Source organism: Loxodonta africana, chromosome 2, assembly GCF_030014295.1.
Source record: "Loxodonta africana isolate mLoxAfr1 chromosome 2, mLoxAfr1.hap2, whole genome shotgun sequence".
NCBI lineage: Eukaryota > Metazoa > Chordata > Mammalia > Proboscidea > Elephantidae > Loxodonta > Loxodonta africana.
The window spans coordinates 60,092,910-60,101,598 of NC_087343.1; the positions used below are offsets into that span (position 1 = coordinate 60,092,910).

General features: G+C 41.0%; 1 long non-coding RNA gene across 1 annotated transcript in view; it reads left to right on the plus strand.

Annotated features, from left to right (window-relative positions):
- The window catches only part of LOC111749963 (uncharacterized), a 232,976-nt gene extending 226,280 nt beyond the window's left edge, over positions 1–6,696 (plus strand). Inside the window, exon 5 of the long non-coding RNA XR_002785126.2 lies at positions 816–6,696. This is a non-coding gene — a long non-coding RNA (uncharacterized LOC111749963). The remainder of the gene's footprint in view (positions 1–815) is intronic.
- Positions 6,697–8,689: the final 1,993 nt, after the last annotated feature.

An 8,689-nucleotide genomic window follows, 5' to 3' on the forward strand; every position in this document is an offset into this window, starting at 1 on the left:
CCAGATGGTCCAGTTCCTACAATTCTTAAGTTGCTTAGATTTTCAGAGTGGAAATTTTAATCATAGACCATTTGAGGTTGATTTGCTCTAAGCTGGGGACAATTTCGAAAACTCAAATGACAAAAAGAAGGGCAAAAGAGCATCCTGGGACTGCTCTGGAGACTTGCCCTTGCTTGTGTGTGATGCCTGAGTTAATCACCATTTGCATTCTGCTTTGCAAATTCACAAAGCCCTTTTCTCAGACATTCAGAGGCTTGCTTCTTTGCACCTGGGAGGAAGCACCAAAAAACATCTTCCAGGAAGGGAACTAAACTGAATATTTAATTTACTTTTGTTCAGAATCAACTCGATGGCAATGGGTTTTAATATTAAAAAAAAAAAAAAAAGGCGTAGCCTGGGTATTACAATTTCAATCTACCTGTCACTTTTAAGCACTTCTCCACATCCGGAGTTGTTGTCTGATCTACATTTGTCCATCTTCTTTCCTTCCTTCCTTCCTCCCTCCTTTCCTTTCTTCTTTCTTTCTTCCCTTCCTTCCTCCCTCTGTCTGTCCCTCCCTCCCTCCTGCCTTTGCTTCATCCTCCCTTCATTATATCTTTCATATATCCATCAATTGTTTATTAAGCCCTTACTATGCATCAGGCATGGGGTTGGGTGTTGATTAGAGGTCAAGTGTACATTTGTGATGGTTGCACAACAAGATTAATGTAATTACTGTCACTAAATTGTACATGTGAAAAATCTTGAATTGGCAAATGTTATACATACGTTTACAACAACAACAACAAACAAATAAAAGAACACATTTCTTTCAGGTGGCAGTGGAGAAGAAAGGCAGACATGAGTTCTCCCCACCACAGAGCTCTGAAGAACCTCACGAGAGTACACACAGACAACAGAAAAACCCTCATAATCTCTACTTCTACCAATGGTGAAAGCAAGACCCTGGAAAGGACTATCTGCCCAAGGTTATAAAATAGCAAGTGAAGCTCATGGCAGGGACTCTTGTGGGCCTCCGGATACACTACCCATGATTCCTCTGTGTACGTTTTTTGGCTTAGCTGAGGTGGGAAGGAGAGACAGAGAGGGTTCCTGAAGATGCTGTGTTACCCCACCACAATGTCTAATGGGCACAGAGGAAAGGATGGCTTTCAATCACAGACATTGCCTGGTTCAAAGTAGGCATTTTATGATTAGAATAAGTGATCCAGAGGCTCATTAAGATAGAGTGTTCTTTCTTGCCCTTGTTTCTTGACATACATGCATAAAATTTATAAACATAGGACTAAAAAGTTTAACTAAAGGAGAAAAAGACCGATAGCAAGGAAGTCATGGGAATATACAAGTACGTTATTCATTGGAGGGTCAGTTGCTGGTGTAATATATGCTATAAAATTGATTTACAAATTAATTCTCTAGGAAGAATAGTATAATGGTACTCTAGCAACGATGGTCACCACAGATGTAGAAATGCAGTAATGAAGGAAGTAGGAAAAAGAGAGTTAGCACTGAGCCCTAGAAGGCTTGCTAAAACGAAGCTTAATAGGCCCACCCCCAGAGTTTCTGATTTGGTAGCTCTGGGATGGAAATCTGAGAATCTGCATTTCTAACCTGTTCTCAGGTGATGCTGACGCTGCTGGTCTATCTGGGAACCACATGCTGGAAACCAGGGTGTTAGAGAAAGCCTGAGGCATCGCAGGCAGGTGAAGGGCGCTCTTGCAGGAAAGCAAGAGATATGTGACTGAGTACAAGGGCCATCAGATACAAGGGAGTTTACATTTAAGCAAGGATTTGGATGAGATCATGGAGAACTGTGAGTGTCAAAGTATAAAGATTTGAATTAACCTTTTCTAAAGCAATAGACACTAAATGTTTTTGATGAGGAGCATGATCAATCACACCTCCTGTGTTTCAGAAAGATCTCACATCCTAGGTGTCTTTGGAAACAGAAGAATTTTCTAGGTAGGAATCTGTGATTATCCCATGTAATTTCATGATAAAGTAAGCTAAATGAAACAGAGAGAGTAAGTGAAAATGTTACAAAGGACACTTAAATCATTTTTTTAAAATAAACTCTAGTACTATCATCTAGCAATAAATAACGATAATAATAAATATTGCCGTTGAGTAGATTCCTACTCACGGTGACTCCAGGTGACAGAGTAGAAATGCCCAAAGGGGTTTTCTTGGCTGTAATCTTTACAGAACCAGATCACCAGGTCCTTCTTCCAAGGCCCCATTGGGTGGGTCCAAACTACCAATCTTTAGGTCGGTAATCAAAAACCAAACTCATTGCCATCAAGTCAATTCTGACTCATAGGAAACCTATAAGACAGAGTAGAACTGCCCCGTAGGGTCTCCAAGGACTACTGGTGGTTTTGAACTGCTGACCTTTTCGTTAGTAGCCAATCTCTTAACCACTTGCCACCAGGGCTCCTTTAGGTTAGTAGTAGAGCACAAACTGCACCACCCAGTGTCTGCTCAACAATATACTACTGATTTATTATCAAAATATTTTATGTACATATACATGTTTTTATAAAAATTTTTGAAAATACAAAAAAGGAGAGAAAACAATATTCCCACCAGTTTAAGAAAATCATAACTCTTTAGTGTATTATTTCCTTTTCTTTTTTTATGTGCAAGAGTTTTTCACTTTCTAACTTTGTGACCATGCTACGTATAAATTTTTTTCCCACTTTTTAAAAAATATTTACTTAAGTCATTGTAAACTTTTTCCAAGCACAATAGTTGCATAAAAGTATGCTATAGGGAACACTGATGTTTGCCAATCAAATAGTCATATCCAGCTTTGTCCTTGCTGGCTGAATTCCAGTGTTTTTATGCCTACTCCTTCCTTATTTGACACAGATAAGTTGTGATTAAGACAATCATGGTTGTTCCCCTTGCCAGCAATTGATTTAATGGTTTTCTATTGCTTCAGAAAATGTCAAAATTTTTTTATTTGGACATTTGGAGTTCTCCTGTAATAAGCTGAATAATAGCCCCTAAAGATATCAAGGAGGAGCCCTGGTGGCGCAGTGGTTAAGCACTCAGCTGTGAACTGAAAGGTTGGCAGTTCAAACCCACCAGCTGCTCCACGGGAGAAAGATATGGCAGTCTGCTTCCATACAGATTTACAGCCTTGGAAATCCTATGGGACAGTTTTACTCTGTCCTTTAGGGTCCCTATGAGTCAGAATCAACTCAATGGTAATGGGTAAAGACATTAAGTCCTAATTCCTAAAACCTGTAAATGTTACCTTATTTGGAAAAAGAGTCTTTGTGGGTGTGACTAAGTTAAGGATTTTAAGATGGGGAGATTATCCTGGATTATCTGGGTGAACCGGAAATGCTATCATAAGTGTCCTCATAAGAGAGGATTTGACACAGACACACAGAGAAGAAGGCTCTGTGAAGACGGAGCAGAGAGAGTTCAAGATGCTCACCTCGAAGATCTGAGTGATGAGGCCACAAGCCAAAGAATACGAGCAGCCACCAGAAGCGGGAAGAGGCAAGAACCTTTAGACAGAGGTCAGTCCTGCTGACACCTTGATTTAGGTCCAGTGGTACTGATTTCAGACTTCTGGCCTCCAGAACTGTGAGAGAACAAATTTCTGTTGTTTTAAGCCACCCTATTTGTGATAATTTGTTACAGCAGCCACAGGAAACAAATATAATAATGTAGTCCACATCTTCCTTTAAATGTTATGACCCAGTTCTGGTCAGTGAGGGTCTACTGGGAAGGAGGAAGCTTCTTGCAAAGATTATATTGCTTTTAAAATGAAAGGCATGGGAGGAAAGAAATAGACTTATTTCTTCTGATGGGTGTGGTTGCATCTCCATGTAGCATGAGAAGCGTCACAACCATATTGTGACTATAAGGCGTACCAGCCTAAGAATAAGCCAATGACTCAAGGATGGGGCAGTGGAAAGATAGAAAAAGACTTGGGCCTTTGATGATATTATTGAGCTGATGAATTAACAAGCCCTGGAGACTCCTTATTATAAGTCTCTGGGATATATCTGAGATAATAACTTTTCCACCCTTTTTAGGCTATCTTTACTTGGGTTTTCCCTTAGTCATAGCCAAAAGCTACATACCAGATGCGTGTATCAAATGGATTATACCATAATTTGGGGGCTGGCAAACCATGAGCCTGCCTACAGGGCCTGTTTTTGTATGTAAAGTTTTATTGGAACACAGCCTTGCCCATTCTTTTGTGTATTGCCTATGGCTGATTTTACACTACAACAGCAAAGTTGAGTAGTTGGGACAGAGACCATATGACTCGCAAGTCTAAAATTATGCTATCTGGCCCTTTAAGAAAAAGTTGGCAAATCCATGCCAGTTGAACACAGTCATTCTTTTATTTTTGGGTATTATTATTGTTCTAGTTCCTCCAAAGCTATTGTCTACTTTAAGCAAGTTTTAAGCCTGTCAGTTGGCCATATTCCTGCATTTAAGAGCAAGCGCTATACAAAGGGAAAGAGCCTAATAAGAAAATAAATAATGCAAGCATGGAAAAAATTCGCAGTCATCTCCTAGATCATTTGGGATCTTATCGGAGTCTGCCAAAGGGTTTGGCCAGTGCGTGAGGTTGCATTTTCCACATATGAATAATTTAAGGTAATTACAAAAACTAATTCCAAAGTGCAGCCCAATCCAGAAGAAGAACAAGGGGGAAAAAAAAAAAAAAAAAACTCTTCTTCACCTATTTTAAGTTGAAATCAGTCAAACTAAACTTCCTCTTGGGCTGAAAGATGTTGGGGGAACTGACTTCACAGTGAATAGTATGACAGCTGAGAGAGAAACGGGCCCCAGAAAGAAGTTTTCAGTAAGCAGGCCTGAAGCATCCTTCTTCAGAACACTGCAAGGGCTGTGTTGGGGAGAGAACTACTATTTACTAAAAAAGGCAAGATCCAAAGTTTGTCATGTAAATGGAGCCAACTGTATATATTTAATTAATGTTTTGACTTGAGGCCATATTCTCTCCCTCTCTTAAAGAAAAAAAAAATCACATCTTTTTTAGAAAGTTCCCCGCTGTGCTCCCAAGTTGCCTTCCTTCACAGGGTCTGTGGGCAGGCAGTCCCCCAGTTAAAATGCGGCTGCACAAAAGCAGGTTGTGGGAGGGAGTCACTGACCAAATAACCTTTTGAACTTTGTAGGGAAGTCATGATACAGTCGCCTCAGCTAAACATATCTACTGGCTTCTTTAGAAGCTGCTTATGACCCTTTCTCTTGGTGCAGAAAGAGCAAGATGTTTGCAACTCAAACGAGTTTTCTGGGGACTTCCAGGTTGCCCCTGTGCAACACTCAGATAAACCTGTGAGGTGCGTGATCTGAACGATCTTTGAGGCTGAGCCACGCTTTGTTCTTCTGTCAGGAGTCATCTAGGACTAGCCTGGCATCCTGGAAAGAGTCCAGAGTAAACAGCCCCCGAAGGCAAGGCTCCATAAGCCCTAGAATCTGGAAACACTCAACACAGACACACTCACAATGCCAAATGCAGCAAAAACCTCACCTCCAAACCCTCAGGGAAACGACTAGAAAGCCATTGACTGCAACGTGGCAGGCTCCAGGACAATCAGAGACAGTTTCAACCTCATGAATATTCAACAAGAATCAATAAAAGTGCTTTTGGAAAGCCCCAGTCTGGAAGTTCCAGCCCATTTCGCAGTCACCTGCTTTCAAAAATATCTGATATGGGAGGCTTCCAATTCCTTTCCCCAAAAAATGCTGGAAGTGTGCTATGTTTTCCATATCAACTGCACAAAACAATGGCTCCCCCCCACCGCCCGTTTGTGAACTAAGACAGCTATTAATATCTGTGATTGAGGGAGACTCATTTTATTGAAGATTTGCAACTTCTGAAATTTCAAAATATCATGGCTATTCATAAATACCAAAAAAAAAAAAAGAAAACCCCAAACCTACTGCCTTCGAGTCAATTCCAACTCAGAGCGACCCTATAGGACAGAGCAGAACTGCCTGATAGAGTTTCCAAGGAGCGCCTGGTGAATTCAAACTGCTGGCCTCTTGGTTAGCAGCTGTAGCACTTGACCACTACCCCACCAGGGTTTCCAAATTCATGAATAAGTAAAGTAAATGAATTTTTCCATTTAAGAAGTCGGGAAAGAACAGTTACAACTTGAGCACCTTTCCTTTTAGAACTTCAAAGGGTTTTGATACATTTACATTACTTTAATTTTAATAGACAGTCCTGTAAAATGAGTACCGATATAGCAACTGTGCTCAGGGGGATTAAATGGCTGATCAAGGTTGTATTTTTTTTTTTTTTTGCTAACGATGTTTATTTTCTTTATTAAAGTAATCTATGACACTAAATATCTGCAAAATATAGAAAAATTTAGAAAATAATTCATTGTCTCATACCTTTAAAAAATTAAAAAAAAAAAAAATCACCAAACAAGGAAAATAGCATCATCTGACAGGTAAAAGCAGGTTTTACTTTCAGATTTACATAACTAGCTGGGTGGCTTCAGGAAAGTAACCTGGCCCTTTAAGCCTCGTTTTCTCATCTGTAAAATGGGCACAATAACATCTACCATGTAGGATTGTATGAGAATTAAAGAAAATATACCAAAAAATAAAGTTGCTATCAAGTCTTATCTGACTCGTGATGACCATATGTGTAAAATGAACAGAACGGGGCTCCATAGGATTCTCAATGGCTGATTGCCAGATCTTTCTTCTGAGGTACTTCTGGGTGAATGGTGAATTCAAACTGCCAACCTCGAATTAGAGAAAATGCACAAAGCCTTTGGGATATGTAAAGTTACGATAAACTGTAGTTAGGACACATTCAAACTCCCTGAGGGACCAACTTACTGGGCTGCGGGCTGGAGACCATGGTCATGGGGGACATCTAGCTCAACTGGCCTAACAGTTTATAAAGAAAATATTCTACATCCAACTGTGGTGAGTAGTGTCTGAGATCTTAAAAGCCTTCCAGCAGCCGTCTAAATACATCTACTGGTCCCATCCCAGGTGGCGCGGAGAAAACCAAAGACTCATGGGAAAGATTAGTTCAAAAGACTAATGGACCACAACTAAAACAACCTCCAACAGACTGAGCCCAGAACAACTAGATGGGGCCTGGCTGCCATCACTGACTGCTTTGATAGGGACCACAATAGAGGGTTCCAGACAATTGTTGTTGTTAGGTGCCATCAAGTTGGTTCCGACTCATAGTGAACCTGTGCACAACAGAACAAAACACTGTCCAGTCCTGCACCATCCTCACACTTGTTGCTATGCTTGAGCCCACTGTTGCAGCCACTGTGTCAATCCATCTCGCTCAGGGTCTTCCTCTTTTTCACTGACCCATGCTACCAAGCATGATGTTCTTCTCCAGGGACTGAGCCCTCCTGACAACATGTCCAAAGTATGTAAGATGCATTCTCGCCGTCCTTGCTTCCAAGGAGCATTCTGGTTGTACTTCTTCCTAGACAGATTTGTTCGTTCTTTTGGCAGTCCATGGTATATTCGATATTCTTCCCCTACACTGTAATTCAAAGGCGTCAATTCTTCTTCAGTCTTCCTTATTCATTGTCCAGCTTCCGCTTGCATAAGAGGCGATTGAAAACACCAATTGTTGGGTCAGGTGTGCCTTAGTCCTCAAGGTGACATCTTTGCTTTATAACACTTTAAAGAGATCTCTTGCAGCCGATTTGACCATTGCAAATGCGTTTTTTGATTTCTTTTTCCTTTTTTATTATACTTTAGATGAAGGTTTATAGAACAAATCAGCTTCTCATTAAACAGTGTGTACATATATGGTTCTATGATGTTGGTTAACAACCCCACGAAACGTCAACACTGTCCCTTCTTTATCTTGGTTCTCTATTACCAGCTTTCCTGTCCCTCCTTGCCTTCTAGTCCTTGCCCCTGGGCTGTTGTGCCCCTTTGGTCTTGTTTTGTTTTATGGGCCTGTCTAATGTTTGGCTGAAGGGTGAACCTCAGGAGTGACCTCTTTACTGAGCTAAAAGGATGTCCATGAGCTATAGTCTTGGGATTTCTTCAGTCTCTGTCAGGCCAGTAAGTCTGGTCTTTTTTCTTGAGTTAGAATTTTGTTCTACGTTTTTCTCCAGCTCTGTCTGGGATCCTCTGTTGTGATGCCTGTCAGAGCAGTCAGTGGTGGTAGCCAGGCACCATCTAGCTGTACTGGACTCAGTTTGGTGGATAACATAGTAGATGTGGTCCATTAGTCCTTTGGAATAGTCTTTGCTTCGTGTCTTCAGTTTTCTTCATTCTTCCTCGCTCCCAAAGGGGTGAGACCAGTGGAGCATCTTAGATGGCTGCATATAGGCTTTTAAGCCTCCAGATGCTACTCACCAAAGTAGAATGTAGAACATTTGCTTTATAAACTATGTTATGCCAATTGAGCTAGATGTTCCCCAAGACCGTGGTCCCCCTACACCTCAGCCCAACAATTCAGTCCCTCAGGGAGTTTGGATGTGTCTATGGAGCTTCCATGACCTTGCCTTGTACAAGTTGTGCTGGCTTCCCCAGAATTGTGTACTGTCTTACCCTTCACCAAAGTTACCACTTACCTATTGTCTTGTTTAGTGTTTTCCCATCCCCACCCCTTCCCTCCCTTGTAACCATCAAAGGTTGTTTCTTTTTGCGTATAAACTTTTTCATGTGTTTTTACAATAATGGTCTC